Source organism: Palaemon carinicauda, chromosome 29, assembly GCF_036898095.1.
Source record: "Palaemon carinicauda isolate YSFRI2023 chromosome 29, ASM3689809v2, whole genome shotgun sequence".
Lineage (NCBI taxonomy): Eukaryota > Metazoa > Arthropoda > Malacostraca > Decapoda > Palaemonidae > Palaemon > Palaemon carinicauda.
Genome location: NC_090753.1, coordinates 95,377,011 through 95,386,227, shown reverse-complemented (window position 1 = coordinate 95,386,227; position 9,217 = coordinate 95,377,011). Strand labels below are relative to the sequence as shown.

The 9,217-nt window shown below is 42.9% G+C and overlaps 1 protein-coding gene across 5 annotated transcripts in view; it reads left to right on the top strand.

Annotated features, from left to right (window-relative positions):
- Positions 1-890: 890 nt before the first annotated feature.
- The window catches only part of LOC137622378 (transmembrane protein 245-like), a 151,632-nt gene continuing 143,305 nt past the window's right edge, over positions 891-9,217 (top strand). For all 5 annotated transcript variants that reach the window (XR_011040446.1, XR_011040445.1, XR_011040444.1 and 2 more), the window contains exon 1: positions 891-1,000. The gene's annotated coding sequence lies outside the window, so the exon portion shown is untranslated. The remainder of the gene's footprint in view (positions 1,001-9,217) is intronic.

Genomic DNA, 9,217 nt, shown 5'->3' with positions numbered 1-9,217 from the left:
AAATATTGAAATAAATAAAAAAAAAACCGGAGGAAAAAACAAGTTGAAGAAGAGTCTGACGTGTGACTATTTGAGTACTCTTACAAAGATTTTTGCTATCTTTTATTTATAGCGAACTCAAAACAATTAGATTTTTGTCTTGTTAATCCTTAATTTCATCCATGAACACCTTTGCTACTTTTACATATACTGCAATTTCAGAATTTATATTAAACAAGGAATTTTTTTTATTTATTTATTATCTTTTTTTTTTCTTTTTACAAAATTTGCCTTTTCATCGGCTCCTCCTTAGTTTTTATCTTCAAACTGTTTCCTTTATTTACATTTATCGTTTCTTCTCCATTCAATCTCTCTCTCTCTCTCTCTCTCTCTCTCTCTCTCTCTCTCTCTCTCTCTCTCTCTCTCTCTCTCTCTCTCTCTCTCTCTCTCTCTCTCTCTCTCTCTCTCTATATATATATATAATATATATATGTATATATACACACACACACACACACACACACACACATATATATATATATATATATATATATATATATATATATATATATATATATATATATATTATACATATGTTCTTTTATTTTTTCTACTCCTCCCACCTTGAATAAAACATTTCCTATTATCTTATTCTTTTCCTCTTCGTATGGCTTCTGCAAATCTTTTATTTTTCTTTAAAGAAATGCATCATGCAGGAAAAAGAATTGCCAACTTGATCATATTCTTTCATCATTTAAAAAGTAATTTAATTAGCTAAATTTGGTAATAAATATATTAATGAATTAGTAAATTATTACTATTTATAATATATTGATATCTCAAATCCAAATTAATCCAATATTTAAATTAAAAATAATAAAAATACATATGTAAACAAATGGTACCCCTGTGCAAGGTTACTTAGTGGTAGTGGCTCTCACGAGTGAAAGGGCCACAGCTTAGAACCAACCGTAGTTATTACTTTATTACACATGTAACGGCCACTTCTACAAGATTATTAGTAAGTAGGATCATTTATCCCATCAGGTAGGAGTCCTTGAGTCCTTGATTAATGTCCTTAAGTAAAAAATAGATTTTATCCTTCGAGATCTAACTTGAGGGTTGACGTAAATCCTGACCCTTTTAAGGTGAACATTGCATCGTAGGTCGTTAAAACGAAATTATACGAAGAAACAGCTGTTGTTATTTGAGTTAAGTTGGGTAAAGTCATCATTTATGGATATTTGATGCTCTTAAATTATCTGGTCATTTAAAACGATGTTGATATGTATGGGGTGGTACTTGAGATATTTCTAGGGACACCGCCCTAGTGGGTGTGAAACGGGCCATGTTATTTAAGACAGGTTAGTTAGGTCCGTTATACCGTTTATACTTCATTTTGATGAATTCTGTTCTATTAGAATGTGAAAGAGGTAAAACATTGGGTTAGATTGATGTTCTGCCTAAAAAGTGACATATACCAATAAAACCTTAGCTTTGGCCAGTGCAATATTAAAATTAATTCCGGAGCCTTTGTATGCTGGCTAGTGCGTCCAGCGTGCTTAGAAAATTGACACAAATTAACTTAAAATGCCCCCCCCCCCCAACCTAACCTACAAGCTGTGTCTTTGACTACTTACCCTACGAGGGTGAACCCCCCCTCCCCCCCTTTCACTCGTATTCTTAGTCATCTTAGCTTTGGCCAATGCAATATTAGAATGAGGTCTGGAGCCTTTGTATGTCGGCGGACAGTTCTTCCAGCGTGCCTAAAAATGGACCCAAACTAATCCAAACCTCCCTCCCAACCTATCCTACAAGCCATGTCCTTGCCTACTTACCTAACGGTGGGCTAATGGCCCCTGCGACCCCCCTTACAATGTTGAATTCTTAGCTCTCATCATACATAGAGGTGGCCACAATCATACATATACTCCTTAGGTCTAATGCTAAATATCATTTAGACTTTTAACAAAATTGTATTTGTAAAAAAGGATTAATTGTAGGCTCCATTTTAACCTAACCTAGTGTGATAGAACCAGGAAAATAGCCCTTAAAGAAAGTCAGTAAAGTAGACACAGCTGGTTGTCTGACTGGAAGCTTAGCTCTCTCAGAAATCCTAGCATAGCCTGATGGAAAGTTCAGCATTTCGAAATATAATTTTACGACAGGGATCGTCAGTTATGTTCTATTGAATGTGACGAGGATTCAATGTTTAAAGATGCTAGGGCCCTAGATTTCCACTCCCCCCGAATCTAACTCTAGTTGGAAAAGCAAGATGCTATAAGCCCAAGGTCTCCAACAGGGAAAACTAGCCCAGTGAGGAAAGGAAATAATGAAATAATGAACATTTAAAATCAGTTTTTTCAATATTAAACTTACCCGATGATCATATAGCTGTCAGCTCTGCTGCCCGACAGAAAAACCTACGGGCGGAATACGCCAGCGATCGCTATACAGGTGGGGGTGTACATCAACTGCGCCATCTGTCGAGCAGGTACTCAAGTACTCGATGTCAACAAAGAACCAATTTTCTCTCTGTCGTGCCACTGGCAAGACCTACTAAATACGCTGTTACTAACTGGATTTGTTTTCACAACTATTTGGTGAAGTACACTATTCCAGTTTTGAGCTTTCGCTATGCAGGGGTTTTATCTTCATTTCAAAACTTGATCTCGTTTTGGATAGATTTAATTATGGTGACAAAGAGAGTATGGACTCTCTTTCACTTTTAAATGGCCGACCCTTCCCTTAGACGGAAGTGTGTTTAGGTTTTAGTAATTTTGCTTAACACGTTATAGATCTATATATTTTATATCTCTCCGCCTTTATTAGGCCTCTTCGATTAACTTTCCATTTATTTTCAACATATAAAAATAAATTTTTATGTTTTGTTTATATGCGACCTTTCCTGATAGTAGGCGGTCCTAACTTGGAACCGAAGTTAATCAACGTTGAGCCCGTTATATCGTATTTTACCTTTAAAAAATTTATAACTTTTTAAATTTAATGTTTTATGAAAGAATTTCTTTGATAGTCTCGTACTGTTTTCAAAGATGAACTAACGTTTAGTTTTTTTTGTCTACGCAGTTGTTGACGTTCAGGACGTTCAACATGCGCTCTATCGTTACGATAGAGAGAGTGTTTCACGGTTTCACTTTGCAGCTAAGAGTAAACCGATTCTGGCGTTTCGTTCATTCTTTCTTAGCTTAAATGGTTTAAATTCTAAATTAAAGGAACTTTTTATTTGGAAAACCTTTCAGTTTTTTCCTTTAGCAAATAACATGTTTTGACGATATATAATTGGGCTCTTCTCTCAGGTGCGAAATCAAGAGAGAAAGAGAGAGAGAGATAGAGACGGAGGGAGTGAGAGGAGAAAAAACGTTTCGTTCAAGCGGGTAACGTTGTTCTCGTTTTACTCTCCTCCCTAGTCGCTGTAGGGGAAGAAGGTAAAACGTTTCTAGGGTTTTATTCTTGTTCCCAGGCTATGTGCGGTGAGAGATTGTAAACGTAGTTTATTTGATCTAGTGTTTAGTCTCTTTCCCAGCCACTGAATTCTTTATCTTTATATATGTTTTCTGTTGCATTATACGACTGTTTTCGCAATTACTACCTTTTAATGAAGGGTAGGATTGCGTGTTTCAGGTAGAAATCAGTAAAAGTTTCGATTTCAGTGAAATAAGTGCAAAACAGAAAATCAAAGTGATAAAGTGATATGCGCAAAGTGTTACAGTGTTGCGTCCGAGGGTTCGTCTGTTCGTGCCTGTCGTTCACCTAGTCCGGGACCTCTTGCAAGCTCCCAAGCCCAGGGGAGAAGTAATGTCGAACGACTTATGGGTTCCTCAGGCCTTGATCAACGAACAGACGTTTTTCCCTCCGTGGTTTCGGGCGTATCTACCAAGATCGCCCCACCCACACAAAGACGAGAGAGCCCATTTACTTCTCGTCTGCGGAAGAGGTTTCTCGTAAGAAACCTTGGACCAAGGTCTCGCAGCTTATTAAGTGCAAGTCGGTCCCTTCCGCGCAAGTCCAACGGCCCAGGTGTAGCCACTGGGTCAGTTCGGACTCGCTGCAGTCATCCGACGACTGCACACCTCCCAAGAGAGGCAAGGTGGTACCGCAACAGGCAGTAACTCCGTCTGTTGCCGCACCCGCTTTTTTAGACCCTCAGTCACAACGGACAGTAGCTCCGTCTGTTGCCGCTTTTGTAGACCCTGAGTGGTCTTTACTGCAGTCTATGCAGACTCAATTAGCTGCGGTTATGCAGGAGTTTCGTGCGGAGAAGGTTAACGCTGCACCCGTTAGCCTACAACCTGCCACGGTTGTGCGCCCAGCTCACGCTGAGGCTGCCTGCTCCCACACTCCGACTGCGGAGAAGGTTGACGATGCACCCGTTTGCCTACAACCTGCCACGGTTGTGCGCCCAGCTCACGCTGAGGCTGCCTGCTCCCACACTCCGACTGCGGAGAAGGTTGACGATGCACCCGTTTGCCTACAACCTGCCACGGTTGTGCGCCCAGCAGACGCTGCGGCTGCCTGCTCCCACACTCTGGCTGTGAGAGCTCCTCCACCCATGCGCAGTCGACCCTGCCAGACGCATGCTGACTCCCACAGACGCACGGAGCACTCCGTTGACGTGCGTGTGCTACCACAACAACAGGAGGGTGGAGTTAAGCTGCCGTGTTTTGACACGGTGCGTTAGCCTCCGCAACCCACTGTGGTTACCGCCACTCGCCCGCAGCAGACTAGTCAGTCAGGAGTTGAGGCTTCCCCTCACAGCTTTGGTTGTTGCCAGCTCACAGACTGTCAAGCAGTAACGTTGCCTTCTGGTCTGCTACTAATGTTCTGGTCTGCTGCTAATGCACCAGTGCTGCATGTCCTCACGCACCTGTTGTGGTTGACAGTTCAGTTTTTGACAGTTCACAGACTGTCATGCAGTTACATAACGTTGCCTTCTGGTCTGCTGCTAATGCACCAGTGAGACCCTCACTGAGATAACCTAGCTTTTCTCGGACAAGGTTCCTGTAGATGAGAAAGTGCTGTTCTCCCTCCTACTGATATTCCTTTGAGGACTCTGTCATTTGGAGAGGAGCCTTAAGCTGCTTAGCCTCCTATGAACTTTTGTCGAGCCTTTGAAGTTTTGCTGTACTATTATGTCACACATAACAAGGCTTCCAGGGATGGTAAATGGTTCCGCTTCAGTCGCTAACCCCGTCTGTTGCCACATCTGCTCCCGTAGACCCTAATGGGCTTTGCTGCAAGACATGCAGTCCAAGCTTGTGTCCTTGATAGAGGACTTAATACGGAGAAGAACCTTCTGGCCAACAACCTTCCTACCGGTTGGTTGTGCGCCCTGTTGACGCTGAGGTATCCTACTCGCGTCCGCCAGTTGAGGTGGTTCCTCCACCGATGCGACCCAGTGTGGGTTGCCAGTCGCACGTTGACGTTAAGCGACGCTCGGAGGTGGTTGTTGACGTTCAGTGTGTCACTAGGAAGACGTTCAACAACCAGCAGAGGTGACTTGTTGTGACGCAGTGCGTCAACCTCATCAACCCGGTAGGGTGTTGACTGCACAACCCAGACAGTCTAGACAGTTTCAGGTTGACGCTGTACTTCCTCGCGTCCCCATGGTTGACAGTTCACAGACTGTGCAGCAGTACCATGATATTGCGTCCGGCTCCGTCACGCTTCCACCAGTGCGACCGGATTCAGCGAGTCAGACGTTGCCCACTCCGTTGCCGTTTCCTCATCAGTTTCGGATGAGGAACCCTCTGATGAGGACGTTGCTGAACAAGACGATCAACCCCCAGCCCTGCTATCCATCCAGAAGATGCTGAAGAAGGAACGCTGCCCTGTCAGGCTGTGGATGAGTCTGGTAAGGACTCTGTCATCTGTGGTTCAATTTGTGTCACTAGGAAGACTACACCTCCGTCCTCTTCTATACCATCTAGCTTTTCACTGGAAAAAGGACAAGACGCTAAAAGCGGTCTCGATCCCGATTTCCGGAAAGTTAAAGTCTGGTCTGACTTGGTGAAAGGACTTTTTCAACCTTGGAAAGGGTCTTCCCCTGACTGTTCAGACTCCCAACCACGTTCTCTTCTCGGACGCATCGGACGTAGGCTGGGGTGCGACATTAGACGGTAGGGAATGCTCGGGATTATGGAACTCGAGTCAAAGGACAATGCATTTCAACTGCAAGAAGCTGGTGGCAGTACGTCTGACCTGGAAAAGCTTCAGGTCTCTCCTTCAAGGCAAAGTGGTGGAGGTGAACTCGGACAACACACGGCTTTGACGTACATCTCCAAGCAAGGAGGGACCTACTCTCTGACATGGTACGAGATCGCAAGGGACCTCCTCACCTGGTCAACAGGTCTAGACTTTTCACTAGTAACGAGGTTCATCCAAGGCAACTTGAATGTCATTGCAGATTGTCTCAGTCGGAAGGGACAAATAATTCCAACAGAATGGACACTCCACAAGGATGTATGCAAGAGACTTTGGGCCACCTCGGGCCAGCCAACCATAGATCTCTTCGCAACCTCGATGACCAAGAGGCTCCCAATAGTTTGCTCACCTATCCCGGACCCAGCAGTAGTTCATATAGATGCCTTTCTACTAGATTGGTCACATCTAGATCTATATGCATTCCCTCCGTTCAAGATTGTCAACAAGGTACTGCAGAAGTTCGCCTCTCACGAAGGGACAAGGTTGACGCTAGTTGCTTCCCTCTGGCCCGCGAGAGGATGACTCACCGAGGTACTTCGATGGCTAGTAGACGTTCCCAGAACACTTCCCCTAAGGGTGGACCTTCTACGTCAGCCACGCGTAAAGAAGGTACACCAAGGCCTCCACGCTCTTCGTCTGACTGCCTTCAGACTATCGAAAGACTCTCAAGAGCTAGAGGCTTTTCGAAGGAGGCAACCAGAGCGTTTGCTAGAGCAAGGAGAACATCCACCCTTAGAATCTACCAATCGAAGTGGGAAATCTTCCGAAACTGGTGCAAGTCAGTATCCGTATCCTCGACCTGTACCTCTGTAACTCAAATAGCTGACTTTCTCTTATATCTGAGGAAAGAACTATCTCTTTCAGCTCCCACTATCAAGGGTTACAGAAGCATGTTGGCATCAGTCTTCCGTCACAGAGGCTTAGATCTTTCCAACAATAAAGATCTACAGGACCTCCTTAAGTCTTTTGAGACCACGAAGGAGCGTCGTTTGGTTACACCTGGTTGGAATTTAGACGTGGTACTAAGATTCCTTATGTCAGACAGGTTCGAACCGCTTCAATCAGCCTCCCTGAAAGATCTCACCTTAAAGACTCTTTTCCTGATATGCTTAACCACAGCTAAAAGAGTCAGTGAGATTCATGCCTTCAGCAAGAACATCGGATTCTCATCCGAAACGGCTACATGTTCTACAACTTGGTTTTCTAGCCAAACACGAGCTGCCTTCTCGGCCTTGACCAATATCGTTCGATATTCCAAACTTATCGTATGGTTGGAAATGAACTAGAAAGAGTATTATGTCCTGTAAGAGCTCTTAAGTTCTATTTAAAAACCTTTACGAGGCCCGTCTGAAGCTTTATGGTGTTCAGTTAAGAATCCATCTTTGCCTATGTCAGAGAATGCTTTATCCTATTTTATCAGACTGTTAATACGAGAAGCTCATTCCCATCTGAATGAGGAAGACCAAGCTTTGCTGAAGGTAAGGACACACGAAGTTAGAGCTGTCGCAACTTCCGTGGCCTTTAAATAAAATAGATCTCTGCAAAGATATTCGACGCAACCTATTGGAAAAGCAAATCAGTGTTCGCGTCTTTTATCTTAAGAATGTCCAGTCTCTTTACGAGAACTGCTACAATCTGGGACCATTCGTAGCAACGAGTGCAGTAGTGGTGAGGGCTCCACCACTACAATTCCCTAATTCCATAACCTATTTAATCTTTCTCTTGAAATGTTTTATTATTGTTTTTGGGTTGTCCGGAAGGCTAAGAAGCCTTTCGCATCCTACTTGATTTGGCGGGTGGTCAAAGTCATTTCTTGAGAAGCGCCTAGATTAGAGGTTTTAATGAGGACCTTTAGTATGGGTTGCAACCCTTCATACTTCAGCTCCTAGGAGTCGCTCAGCATCCTATGAGGATCGCGAGGCTCAGTAAGGAAGACGTACTTAAAAAGGCAGAGTAATTGTTCAAGTCGACTTCCTTACCAGGTACTTATTTATTTTATGTTTGTTATTTTGAATAACTGCTAAAATAAAATACGGAATACTTAGCTCATAATAATGTCAACATGTAATGCTGGTCTCTACCCACCCCCCTGGGTGTGAATCAGCTATATGATCATCGGGTAAGTGTAATATTGAAAAATGTTATTTTCATTAGTAAAATAAATTTTTGAATATACTTACCCGATGATCATAAATTAAAGGACCCACCCTTCCTCCCCAATAGAGACCCAGTGGACAGAGGAGAAAATTGGTTCTTTGTTGACATCGAGTACTTGAGTACCTACTTGACAGATGGCGCTGTTGATGTACACCCCCACCTGTATAGCGATCGCTGGCGTATTCCGCCCGTAGGTTTTTCTGTCGGGCAGCAGAGCTGACAGCTATATGATCATCGGGTAAGTATATTCAAAAATTTATTTTACTAATGAAAATAACATATTTTAGAAACAGTAACATCAAAACAGATATTTCATACATAAACTATGTCAGCCTGTTCATCATGAAATCATTTGCTGCAAATTTGAACTTTTAAAGTTCTACCAATTTCAAAAGTTCAAATGAGCACCAGCCGCAGCCTCTTGGCCCCATTCCATAGTATAACTACCTCTGTTCCACTCAAAGTTGGGCTCTACATCCTACATTTAGCGGTGGTTATAGGGGGAGACGTTAGGGTTTGACAGCACTGTAAATCTTAGAGTGAACTTTCCCTAACCATATGCATTTATAGGAAATTTTAGAACTGGTTGAAGGAAATTTTACACTATGGCAGGTCAAATTGGAGCAGATTAATTAAGAGAAGTTGGAGGTTGAGATGGGGAAAGAGCAGCGGTAACTTATGAAAAGTAAACATTTGAAAGTACCACAGGTGGGGTCTGAAGGTGCATTTTACAATAACTTTTAGTATAGTTTATCATACTGTAGATTTACCACTCTCTTGGTAGTTATTAGCTAATGAAAATCTTGTGTTAGGGAGAATGACAGCAAGAAAATGAAGTGTAGGCTTTAGTGCTTTCTGA